Below are 13,893 nucleotides of genomic sequence, written 5' to 3'. Positions count from 1 at the left end.
TTGGGTTCTGCTCTCTCTCTTAGTAGAGACAGGAGAACGCGGCAAGGTTGAACCGAGAAACAATTCATCTCTTGTGAAATTGAAGCAATATTTGCATAATTTATATATAGACTACTAAAAGATTAATTTTAAAAAGAAGACTCTTGTCTGCTTTTGTTTGGATATATGTATTATCATACAAATACTCAATTAAATCTTAGAAAAATTATTTGAAGTGTCAAAGAAAAGAAAAACTAATTTTCTATGATCTTCCTTTATAAAGAAACATTCAGTACTTACAATTGAAAAGGAAAAGGCTTTGATTTGGGAGAGTTCACTTATCCAACACTATTAATTGAAATCTGAAAGATCAAGATATGAATCATACCATTCTCAAGGATCCTTAGACACTGAGAGGAGATAAGATAATATAGAACACTATATTAGAAGGAATGCTAATGCTAAGTATTTGAAAGAGGTATAATTAAAATGCTAAAGTGCTGGTTACTTAGTTACTATCTCTCAGTTTCAAATCTGCCCTTCTGCTCTATTTTGTTATGCTGAAGTTAGCTTCTCCTTTGCCAGCTGGCTCTCTGTTAGTTTTCTTTAATCAGAAGGGTAGACGATTGAAGAAGGGAGAAGAGAGATGCCACTTTACCTTTTTCCTTCCTTTCCCTATCAACATGAACATGGGATTCTCTGGTGGCTCAGATGGTAAAGAATCCACCTTCAATGCAGGATACCTGGGTTCGTTCCCTGAGTTGGGAAGATCCCCTGCAGGAGGGCATGGCAACCCACTCTAGTATTCTTGCCTGGAGAATCTCATGGACAGAAGAGCCTGGTGGGCTACAGTCCAAGGGGTCACAAAGAGTCGGACACAGACACAAGTGAGTGACTAAGCACATCTATCAACATCATCTCAGCAGTTGACTCAGAGTATTAATTTGTTCCATATTCCATTTTCCTCTCAATCTGTGAAGCCAGCTGTGATACCTCATTCTCAGAATTCAGTCCTCATTCTGTGGGGGGAGTTCCTCTGAGTTTCTGAGGCACCAGCCATGTCAGAAGATGTCCCCTCCAGAAGATGTGGGGCCCAGCCCCAGGGGGACTTCCTCTAAAATTCTAGGTTCTCATAACCATAACCTCTAGGGCTAGGTTCTCTCAGCTCTAGGGGTGGTATCTTTTCCTACAATTACTGTCTCTTTGTAAAGTCAGGGTTCCCTTCTCCTTTTGCCCTCCTATACCTGTTTAAGCAAATTCTTAATTAAATTCTCTCTGGCAAAATAAATGGAATGGATTGTTTTTCTGACTGGATCCTGGCTAACAGAGCAATAAAAACTTAGAGAAAGGAATAAATACTTCCAGATGCAGTGATCAGGGGAGGCTCAACAAAACACATGTATTTCCACTGCACTGTGAATGAGAAGTCTGACATGAATTGGGATTGATGGTCAGGAAGATAGAAGAGGAAGTGGCAGATAGGAAAGCAGGAGGACCCAATCAGGGGAAAATGAGCTGGTCATTTTGACTGGGGCCCGGGTTGGGGGAGGGGGCAGCAAGAGCATCAGCAAATAGAGCGAGAACAACTCAAAACTACCTGTCTCTTTCTTTGTGCAAAAAACCACAAAGTACTGGTTGGAGGCCTTTTGATCTCATAAAATAATGTAACAAGAGAACAACAGATTTAAAAATTGAACAAAATAAGAATACATTTTAAAAAGAAGTGAACTTCCTGACTTCAATAACTTATGTGGAAGTATACATTCACTATCTAACTGGTTGCAATAAGAGTAAATGGTAAGTTAATTTTTTTTTTTACATGATTGGGTACTAGAATGTCCTATTTAAACATACTTAATAAATAGTTATATTAGATGTGACTATCAATTATACTTGACTTAAATAATGCTTGATTTAAATCTTATGAGTGAGGTCTCAGTTCCCTGGGCACAGTGTGACATGCATTAGTGGAGTGCTTATAATTTGAACATTTGCAATTTATATATTGTCTTTGAGAAAACTGAACCACGACTTTTGCTTCACAGCTGATTTCATGTTCTTTTGACAGTTTTTTCATATTTTTGACAGTTACAAAGCATTCTTTGCCTTTTGGGTTTTTGGTGTGGACAGGTAAGAATATGAGCAGGTCATTGGTCATAAGCAAAACCATCAATCATACCAGGTTTGGCTGTGAAAATCAGATCTAGCTTATATTGTTCATATTTGCAACATATTTTTTAAGAAGTTCTATTCCATGAGTATGCTATACAGAAAAAATAAATCCTTTTATCAGCTGCTTAATCCTTCTAGCATATATTCCACTGACCTCAAAGGAAGCAATATGTGAGCATTCAAGGACAAGTCTAGGCCACAATTACTAATGAATTCACATTTAAATGCTCATTAGTGAGTTTAAATTGTTAGTAACAATGCATTAAATGTTAGCCTTGGTGTTTTGCTAGAGTAATGGTATGGTTTAAATCAAGTTGTCTTCAAAACAATTCCTGAAATATACAGTAAGTTTAGCTTGTAAGACCTTTGGATGGATATTTTAAATCCCTTTATTGCCTTCTTAAAATAAAAATGTCTACATTAAATGTGATTTTTACCTTAAGGATGCATTTTTCTATATTCACATGTGCAAACGGATTGATAAAGAGCTGGCAATTAGTAAAAAATAACTCCCAAGTGCTAAAACTATTTAAACTACAATAAGGTTTCTCTATATCTTTATATTGAACTACTTACCTTGTGTTCACCAACCAAAGCCACTGGTTAATTCCATTAAGTTAATGAAACTGGAAGGCTACTTCAGTGAAATAAATTAGTCCAATAACTAGTTTTTTAAGAATGGAGTACCTGAGTCTATAAAAATGTTAAATTATTTAACCTCACATGGATACAACCTAAATCTGAATCGTAAGTAGCAAAAAGAATTTAAAATTGAAATGAATTAAGATAATAAAAATAAATGTGTGTGTGAGTTTGTGTGGGTAGAAAAATAGTAGGTAGAAAAACAGTAAAGCAATGTCACTACTGATTACCTGTCTTGGTTGGCTTTAAAGCCTTCTATAGTTAAAACCTTCCAAATACGCATCTCACAACACCTGATTCAGAATGTGTGTACACAATCATTAGAATTTTGTGAGCTGCTCAGGTTAATAGACTAAGATACAAAAACTGGGTTTCACTAGAAAATTGCTCCATTCACTCACTTTAAAGAAACTTCAAAGATATCTCAAAACTGTAATTGTTCATTGATTTAGACAGTCTCTGTCCTTTCTGCTTTTTTAAAAAAGGAGAAAGAAAACCTTCAGTTATTTGTTATAATTGATCCTAACATGCATGTATCATCTACAAATAACCTCATCAACATTCAGAAAAGATTATCTAAATGAACCTGTCTACATATTGCTCCTTATAATGAGTCCCCACAAGACTAATAACTTATTAGTGCCATGGGCAATGAATGATTAATTGGTTGATTCTAAAGCGAATTGATAAGAGTATAATTGCTACCTTTTCCTAATTTCTGAAGGTTAGAAGAAGTTAATAGGATGCTAATGTAGCTGAACAGATACAATAAATTTTTTGTTTATTAACAAATTTTAAAAATTTAAAAACTAACCATAATACATACTAAAATTTTAATACTTTAATCTCTAGTATCTAATATTTATAACAAAATAAGCAACTACATACATCAAAAATCTTTCTTAGTTTTCTATCAATATTTATCTTTAATCTATAATTTTTATCAATATCATTATCAAATTTCAATGTAGATAAAAATTTTGCACTTGCATTGTTTTGAAATGCATTAATTCTTCTTTATTCTTTTGAAGGTTGTGAATTCTGTTTTGAAAAGTGAACTGTACTATGGGATTGTTGATCTTCCTAAATACAATCAACACTCAATTATTCAATGTCAATGAAGGGAGGCATTGGTATGAATAAATAATTGTGGTGGGTAATTCACACACCTAGGTTAGGGAGAAGGCAATTTATCTCAGGTTGCTCCCATCATCTGAATGAAAAGCAAGCATAATTGAAGAAATTCCGTAGGTGCCAGGTTTGGGAAAGCAGTGGGGAGGTGGCGCTGTTATCATAATACAAACAGGCTGGTCTGGGCTCCTCTTCTGTCATGGTCACAAATGTTCTCCATGATGAACAGCTGTATATTAGCCTGATATTTCCATAAAACTCGAAATTAGTATCTTCTAGGTATTATCTCCTCACTGAAATCTGCAAGATAGCTGTTGTTATTCCCATATTACAGTTGAGGACACAAACTCAAAAAGGTAAAAAAACTTGTCATATGTCTCTCCTGTGCTGAAATTGAGATAGTAACAGCTTATTGTATTCAAATAGTGTAGAAATCATTCTTAGGATGTATAAATTGCCAAGGAAGAAAAGAAAATAGATTGGTAAGTGTATCCCACTACATACTGCATAAGGCATATCATACTTTTTAGATTCATTCATTCATTTAATCACACAACAAATATGTATTTTACACCTATGATGGACCAAGTGCTGGAGATATTCAGTAAACAAAAGTAATCTCTGCCCTCAAGAAGATTACATACTTGGGGGACAGGATAAATTAAAAATAAAATAAAATAGTGTATAAGGGTGTTGGATGGTGATAAATTTTTTTGGGGGGGGGAGAGCAGAGTATGGTAACAATGATTTGCATGCATGGGGTGAGTTGGATTTGGGAAACGCTCTTTTATATAGGTGATTTTTTGAGAAGAGATGTGAAAAAAGTGAGAATGAGCCATAGAGCTTTCCAGGTGAAGAAACACTCTTAAGAGAAGAAATATGATGCCCTGAATTGGAGTATTCTTGACGTGTAAAAAAATAATGAGAGGATAAGAGTGGTAAGGGCTTATCTCATAGCTTCCCTCATAGCTCAGTCGGTAAAGAATCTTCTTGCAAGGCAGGAAACCCAGGTTCGACTCTTAGGTTGGGAAGATCCCCTGGAGAAGGAAATGGCAACCCACTCCAGTATTCTTGCCTGGAGAATCCCATGGACAGAGGAGCCTGGCAGGGTACAGTCCATGGGGTCGCAAGAGTCGGACTCGACTTAGCGGCTAAACCACTACCAAGAGTGGTAAGGAAAGAGTGTGCAAGGGAGTCAGTAGTTAGAAGAAGCTCTGGGAAGTGTGTGTGTATGTGTGTGAGATGGGGGCAGGTGATGCATTAGGTGAGGCATTTTAGGATTATAGAGCATTTTAGGATTTTGGTGTTTTTTGTTTTTTGTTTTTTTCTTTCCTTCTGAAAATGGGAAGCTTTTGGAAAGTGTGGATAAGGGTGTGATTAAGGTTTGCAAAGACTTCCTAGCTGCTGTGTGGATAACTGCTATAGGGGACAGAGGATAAAGTAGGAAAACCTGTTTAGGATGGCTAAATCTGTAATTTGTGAACATTATGCTCAACATCTTAAAATGTTCTAAAAATTAATAATTTAGTTAGTTGTCAACTAATTTTGAATGTGGGAAAGAATTTAGTGCTTATTGAGCAGGGAATTTTCAAAAGTCATGGAGAGGGTTTTTAAAAGATGGGGTGTCAAATAGTCCCTTCCTCCAACCAACCTTTGGGAAACTGGCATTTACTTAAATCGCACATATTTATCAATGAATAAACTGAGATAAAGTGTTTTAAGTACTTCCAGCTAAGGTTTGGCTTGGATTTATGTCTTTAAATTCCCCAACAAGGCTTCTTTTGATAGTTTCAAGCACTGACATGATTCTGAAAGGTAGTATACAGTGGAGAATTTGGATCTAGGGTGAAAGTGAAAGTGAAGTCGCTCAGTCATGTTTGACTCTGCGACCCCATGGACTGTAGCCCACCAGGCTCCTCTGTCCATGGGATTTTAGAGGTAAGAGTACTGGAGTGGGTTGCCATTTCCTTCTCCAGAGAATCTTCCTGACCCAGGGATCGAAGCCAGGTCTGCCCGCATTGTAGGCAGACGCTTTACCGTGTGAGCCACCAGGAAAGTCCTAGGATCTAGGGTACTGTGGATTGAAAATCGGGTTCCAGTACTTAATTGGTTCGTGATCTTGGGCAAGTGAATTAAAAACTTCTGGCCTCATCTTCCTCTTCCTGTAAAATTAAGAACAGTGCCAACCTCAAAAGAGTTTGTTAAACGTGAATTTTAATACATGTGGAGTGCTTAGACCTGCCTGATTGTCTGGGACAGCTAGAACATGCAGTATTTCATATGCTAATATCAACCTATTTTGCTGACTGGGGGGTTCTTTGAAGCCAGGAAAGACTCAAGGCCGCTTAGCTTCAATGTTAGTGCTAGAGATGTGTATACGAGGGAATTTTTTGTCACATCGGAAAACATAAACACTAAACTTCAAACACTGAAGCACAAAGAATGATGGAGGAGAAAGAGACTGGCTGTCTCTAGGGTTTTATGACTAGATGGCCATAAAGGATGTAAGGGATTAAGAGAGAGAGAGCATTCACACCACAACAGCTATCCCACTGCTCCTGGTCTTGGCAAATGTTTGGCTAGAATAAAGAACCAAAGGTCATCCCAGATGGTGCCACATACTAAGTCCCAGGTAGGTATTGTATATCTTATTGAAAGAATGATAAGAATTTTTTCCTCAGAAAGAGGCAAAATCCATTTTAAGTAAATGAATATAAGTTTGCAAGTAATTTTGAAGCTGGAAATTGCTTTGCATTACACTGACACAACATAAAAAGTGGCATTGCGGTAACTTAGTGATATGTTGGGTGAACCTGCCATTCCATGCACAGATATAATAAATTTCAGTAAACAACATAAAATTAAGGTGCCATTTGATCATCAACAAGCTATACAACCTCTCCAGGTTGCCAGAAGAACTAAAATGTTCAATGTTTGTGACACTTATAAATTGAAGTGAGAATCCAACCCTAAACAAGAGATTCTTTTTGAATGCCTATCTCTAGATAACATAATATTTTAATGTATTTTAAAAATGCATTTTTTATTTTAGAACCCCTTTACATTAACATAAGAACAGCAGCATATAGAGAATTCCCATATATATTCCACACTCAATTTCCCCTATTATTAGTATCTTTCATTAGTGTTGTATATTTGTTAAAATTAATAAAATAGCTATTCATACATTGTTATTAACTAAAGCTCATAATTTATTCAGTTTTCCTATTCAGTTTTCCTTCGTTTTTACCTAATGCTCTTTTCTGTTCCAGGATCCCATTTAGGTTACCACTTTGCATTTGGTAGCCATTTTTCTTGGGATTCATCTTGGTGGTGACAGTGATTATAATATTTTTACATTATAAATATAATGACAAGTAAAATGAAAGTTAATTAATACATACTTGGGCTGATTTGAAAACTTCTTGACAGAAACATCTCTTTCATGTTTTCCCACTTCATCACATGCAAATCATAAATACGTCTTATTTCTAATATTTTATCAGTGTTTAGTATTTTATCACTATCCTATATATCATCTAACAGTTAATTAGTGCCATTCCCTGGAAACAGAAGGGCAAAATCAGTTTGAGCTTGGAAGAGACTATTGGAAGAAAAAAAGAAATCATAGATGGTAACTTGCAACCTGAAAGTATGTATTTGGAAGAGGATAAAACTGGATTCATCTAGTTAGGTCTGGTGTTAGCATTGCTGGATGCCACAAAGTTGGCATAACACATATACAATTCCTGTGGCACACAAGCTTTCTATAGTTTGGATCACTGATTTTATAGACCATTGGGAACAATTTTTAAAGCAATTGACAAAACAGATAAAATAGGCAGTTGTGGAACTTGAGGCATCTGTGTTTTTTCATATTTATTTTTACTTCGGCTTCCTTTTATTTTTTAATTTATTTTTTATTGAGGTTTAATTGACATGTAACATATGTGAGGTGTATAGCATAATGAGTCAATATTTGTATACATTGTAAAATGATCACCATGGTGAGTGTAGATAACATCCACCACCATGGCTTCCTTTTAGAACATTTCTGAAAGACCACTAGGAAAAGACTGCTAGAGTAATCATTTGAAAGAATTTAATTTTTTAAACACTACATTCTTTCTTTCTACCTTACTGTGAATATGTAATATATGGCAGCCAGAGGGCAGAATGAATGCGAGAATTGTATCTACTGCTACCTTCCTTGAAACCATCTTTATGGCAACTTCCTTTGAGTGGGAACTCTTCAAAATCTATCACTTCAGAAAATGTTAAATACTCATTTCTGATTGGAAATCTCATATACCCAGAGAACAGAAATATATTGCAATCGATTTTTTAAAGTTAGCTGTCTGATATAATGTAAAACTGTGGATATCAGCAAAACATATAAACATAAGAGAAGGGATCTTTTTAATTATGAGAAACAATTTTTATTTGTTCTATAAACTATTAAGAGTTTAAAAAAAAAGAGGAAAAAGTAACCAAATCTGTTTATGATTTTTGTTTTCTTAAATAAAAGACTAATTAAAAATCTTAGAAATGTGCTATGATTTGCATTGTGGTTAGTAAGGAAGCAAAACTCTGAATTTCTTTAAAATAATTACAGTACCAATCTAGATTCAGCCTCTTAATGCTAAAAAGAAAAAGTTTATTGTTAAATCAAAGCTTCAAGATAAACTTTTACATATTTGACATTTACTCCCAATGATCTTATTTTTATGAAAATCAACTTAAACATATCATGTAATACTGCAATGTTATGTCAAAAACGCTTTTTTTATATGTTAGGTATAATTAGTTTGAAATGCTAGTGCATGCCTGCCTGTGTGCTAAGTCACTTCAGTTGTGTCTTTATGACTTTATGGACTGCAGGCTCCTCTGTCCATGGGATTCTCTAGGCAAGAATACTAGAGTGGGTTGCCATTTCCTCCTCCAGGGGATCTTCCCAACCCAGGGATCAAACCCAAGTATCTTGCGTCTCCTGTGTTGGCAGGCAGGTTCTCTACCACTAACAACACTTGAAATGCTAGTAAAAAAATATTTAAAGAAAAATCCAGTGTCTTATGTAAGATAAGAAAGTATTTCTTTTTCACCTGAAAGTCCACAGTTAAGAGATGTAGGACTGACAGAAGCCCCTGATAAAAAAGATACAGACACATTCTTCCTTGATACTCGATAACATGTAGGCTCCCCTTCTCAAGGCCACCTCATATTTCAGATAACTTTTGAAGAAGCAGTCATCAGAAATGCATTTCATTCAAGAGAGAGGAGGAAGGGGAATGGACATAAGGAAAGCTGCACACTTACGACTTCTGCTTATATCCCATTAGCCAGAACTTCTGATATGCAGGATAATCAGAAGTCTTTGCCATGTATGTGGGTACAGAAAAATCAACAGATGTTACAATACAAATTTGATAAATAAGTAGAAATCCTGTTCATAAAAGGATCTCTTATTTATCTGACATCTAAATCTCCCTCTCCTTTCCACGTTCCTGTTCTGGAAGAACAAGACTAAGAAAAATGATTTTCCTAAATGTTTAATGCATTTTATTAAAAGATGAAAAAATAAGGTAGTAATCATGTATGGTTTTACTAAATACTGTTGAATAACCAGTTTGAATAGATAAATTTAACTGAACCAATTTAGTCAATTTGTTATTTTAGTTTTATAAAACAATGATTATGTAATATGTAATGTATACAAAAATGCAGAGATACCAGCCTCTGATTATTTATCAGAAATTCCATCCTTAGTTTCTTCTTTGTGGGATTCCTCAGCAAATGAATATATAAAATTATGATTATTATGATTTCCACAATAATTAAAGACAGGAAAATAATGCAGATAGTAATTAAATAAGAAAACTTTTTTTTCTTTTTTTTAAAGGTTTTTTTCTTTTTTTTTAAATTTTATTTTATTTTTAAACTTTACAAAATTGTATTAGTTATGCCAAATATCATAATGAATCCGCCACAAAAAGGACTTAATAACTCTAGTGAGGAAAATTTTTTTATAGATAGTCTAGCTACAACTAAGAAATCTCTCATTCTTCAAATTATTATCTTTGGATATTTGTATCTGTTATCCTAAATTTAGAGTCTATATTTAAGGTTTGGTTTCTAATAAACGAATTTTTTGTTGTTCAGTTGCTAAATCATGTCCAACTCTGTGACCCGAAGACTGCAACATACCAGGCTCCTCTGTCCTTCACTGTCTCCCAGAGTTTGTTCAAACTCATGTCCATTGAGTTGGTGATACTATCTAACCATCTCATCCTTGCTGCCCCATTCTTCTTTTGCCTTCAATCTGTCCCAGTGTCAGGGTCTTTTCCAGTGAGTGGCTTTAGCATCAATGGTGGGCAAAGTCCTGGAGCATCAGCTTCAACATCAGTCCTTCCAGTAAATATTCAGGATTTATTTCCTTTATGACTGGCTGGTTTGATCTTCTTGAGGGAACTGTTGAATTTCTTTACTCTATTAAAACCACCTTACATTTTTAAGTATTTTCCAGATCACTGAATTAATCAATACATTTCAGTTTCAATGTGTTTCATAGGCTAAAATTGAAATACATCTTTTTGTAAGTTTGAAAAGACTTATGAAATAGAGTCTCAAAAAACCTTTTCTATTATATTTCACCAAGTTTCTGTACTCTATATATCTTTGCTGGATGCTCTTTCAAGTTCTTTTTGGCAAGAGATAGAGTACAAATGCACAAACCCATGAAAGCATCTTATCTGTATGCAATCTATGGCCATAGAACAAAGACAAGCTAATTGGTCCATAAGTGGAATCTATGATCTTGGCATCATTTAGTATGCTGTTCTAATCCAATTAACCAGCCATTGCCCTTGCCTATATGCTGTTCAAGGGCAGGAATTGTATTTATTTTTGTGTACCCAGCATCCAGCACATGTCCCAGCACATGAATTGAGCTCAATATTTATTGAATAAAACAATAGCCCCATACTTTTCACTTAAAATATAGATACTTTTTTTTAAATGTATTTCTATTTACTTCCAAATTTTGTGGGAAAATAAACAATTAAAAATAGAATTTTGAAAGAGAAGGCAAGATAGTCATTCTTCCTCTTTGGATGGAGGGGACACACATATATATAAGGCCGATTCATACTGATGTATGGCAAAAACCAACATAATATTGTGAAGCAATTATCCTCCAATTAAAATTAAAAAAAAAACAACAGCTTAAAGTATTGGTAGCAAATATAATGTAGAAGTGACTTTTAAAATTCTTTTATTGAATTCAAATACTAAAAACTTCAAAAGGAAATCAGGTATTTACTTTTCTTGATGAGAAAATAGGTTTTAATGACAAATGTGTTTTTTTCCGTACAAGGTTAAACAAGGAATTAGATGTGTTATAAGGACGAGTAGCACCCAGACACTGAATGGTGGGTAAAATTAGATATGAGAAAGCAGTTTGGTCCTTACGACCCTGCTTCATCAGTATGCTTTTCTCATTTATCTATTACACTGACTGAGTCCAGAATGCTTACCACTCTGCTGGCTGTTCATACATCATGCAAATAGCTCCCTGGGTTTAGGTTGACCTGGTGGAGGAACGGTCAGAGCTGGAGAGGATGTGCGCTGACACAGGCTCAGGGGCAAGAGACTTAATTGAAACTTAGATTTTTCACTGATATGATAAAATCCCACTTTAGAAAGAAAAAAAAAAAAACAAAATGCATTTTTTGTTATTTTATTACAAGCATGAAGTTTCTCTATATTTTCCTAAGTTTTGTAGCTCACTGCTTTTGTATTTGTATTTGCAGCTCAGTGCTTTACTTCAGCAAACCCAAGTTCTGTTTCTGTGTCTTATTTTGTTTCTCTTGCTCTCTGCTCTGAGATTTGTTTTTGAAGATTCCTAAGATAGATGTCAAAAGGAAGAAGGAATGAGAAGACACGTCTTTTATTTCAAAAGAGCGTCTAGTGTTTTTATCTTCAGCTAGCTTATGCTAGTCTCTGCCTGACATATTTTTACTGAGTTTCAAAAAATAAAATAATAACAATAAAATATCATTTAATAATGTTATTCAATGGTAGCTAGCAGAGTAGCTGTTTTACACTTTGTGAGAATAAATTTATGACATTAAATAATGCCTGAGCACTTTTACTATTTTTTAAATTGGGAAAAATGTTACCTTTAACAAATATTAACCAGAATCTGGGCCCTTTATTTTAAAAAGCTAGAGTGTCCTATATTTTATAACAGGATAGTATTTCTTAGTGTCTTATCCAATATCCAGATGCCAACAATATTTACCCACCTACTCACTTGCTAAAAAAGCGTATATCAATATCCACGAGTGATGCAAAATTCTACCATCAGAAACAGTGATCATCAAAGTCTAACCACAAGTATAAAAAGTATATCTGTGTATTGTAATGATACTTAGAAATTAGGCCTTTGGCTGAACTCAAACCTTCATAATACTTTGCTGAGTTTTCCATAATTTATAGAACCACCCCCTAATCCTTAATTCAAACATGTATACCAATATTTTTCTAATTTTAATGACAATTGTACCACATGGTCTTTAGTATGGCAGCCTGCCTAGAAACTGTTTCAGTAAATTACACACCAAGATGATCTACTCTTTGGATTGTCTCCAGAACAAAGACTATGATGTATAATTAAAACCAACTAACAATTAACTGCCATCAAATATAACACAAGGGACAAGCGTTGTAAATTTAGTTATTTACAATAAGAAGCGACATAAAGGCTTTTTTCAATGGATGATAAAAATAGGTTTATATTCTTGAGGTTATATTTTAAGGTTTATGTAAAATAATAATGAAACAAGAGAAAGCTAACACTTTCCATATTTTACTATGTTGAAATACTTTTGTTAGTATAATAAGGAACTAAGAACTCAAAAAAATATTCTATTTATTGCATGTTTTGAACTAAAGAATTATTTTAAGAGACATAGTAATATTACTTTGGCATCATTACTAGTTATATAAGTGTGAGGGTGTTGAATGAGCCAAAATTATGTTTTTGTACACTACAATATATTTGCACATTCCAAAAAGAGTTACTTAATTACTGTGATGTAGCTTTTATATTTAACACCCACATACGAATCAGATCTTGAAGATCTGAACGAACAAGTTTCTTCATTATTTATTCTTATATAACCTAGGGGAAAGACATAGGGAAGCAGCTAACTAATTATGACTGTTTTAGAAAGACAGAAGGAAAGAGCAAAAGATTTTTCAAGGCTTTTTATATTTGGATGCAGAGGCGGACTTGCTGCAAAGCTAATGAAGCTTCACGGCCCCTCTCTTGCAGGGGTCCTTTCCAAGGTCTCGAACTTAATTTTATATTCTTTATTTTGTATTTTATTTCTATTGCTTACTGTGGTTTGCTCCCCACCCCAAATTGTATAAACCTGCATACAAAACGGACACACCTGTGTGGAAGTATGAACATCTGGATGTCTTTTCAGTTTTAAATAGCTGGGGACCTCAGAATCAAGAAGGGACTAAATGTAGAGGAAACTGAAGGATTACGAGCCAAACTGCAGAAAAGTTTGCATCATCTTCAGAAGCAAATAAAAAAGAAAAGCAAAGGACAGCAGGCAGAAAGGTGAAGAAGAACAGAGGAGAAAACGTAGAGGTAAAGGAAGGGATGTGGAGAAAAGAGCTGAAGCTTAAAAAACGTACGTATAAAATCTCTCGAGTCTTAGGGATTGAAAGAGGACACACGAGTCTCATGTGTATTCTTGGCCACAGCTTTCCACTCTCTACTTTAGAAATGAATCTGTAATCTCGAGTTTTAAAACATCAACTCTGTAGTATTTGTCTGGATTATTGTTTCTTTCATAAGATCTTTTGGATCTAAGCCATACAAATATTGCAGAGACATCACTCTGAACTCAAAGTTCAGGGTAGCCTAAACTATGTTTATTCCTGGAATCATGTACA

General features: G+C 34.6%; 1 long non-coding RNA gene across 1 annotated transcript in view; it reads left to right on the top strand.

The window, feature by feature from the left end:
- Positions 1 to 1,533: 1,533 nt before the first annotated feature.
- LOC129659435 (uncharacterized) overlaps positions 1,534 to 13,893 on the top strand; it is a 53,398-nt gene continuing 41,038 nt past the window's right edge. Inside the window, exon 1 of the long non-coding RNA XR_008718074.1 lies at positions 1,534 to 1,776. This is a non-coding gene — a long non-coding RNA (uncharacterized LOC129659435). The remainder of the gene's footprint in view (positions 1,777 to 13,893) is intronic.

The sequence above is a fragment of the Bubalus kerabau genome, chromosome 8 (genome assembly GCF_029407905.1).
Source record: "Bubalus kerabau isolate K-KA32 ecotype Philippines breed swamp buffalo chromosome 8, PCC_UOA_SB_1v2, whole genome shotgun sequence".
Classification (NCBI taxonomy): Eukaryota; Metazoa; Chordata; class Mammalia; order Artiodactyla; family Bovidae; genus Bubalus; species Bubalus kerabau.
This window is presented reverse-complemented; position numbering and strand designations above follow the sequence as displayed.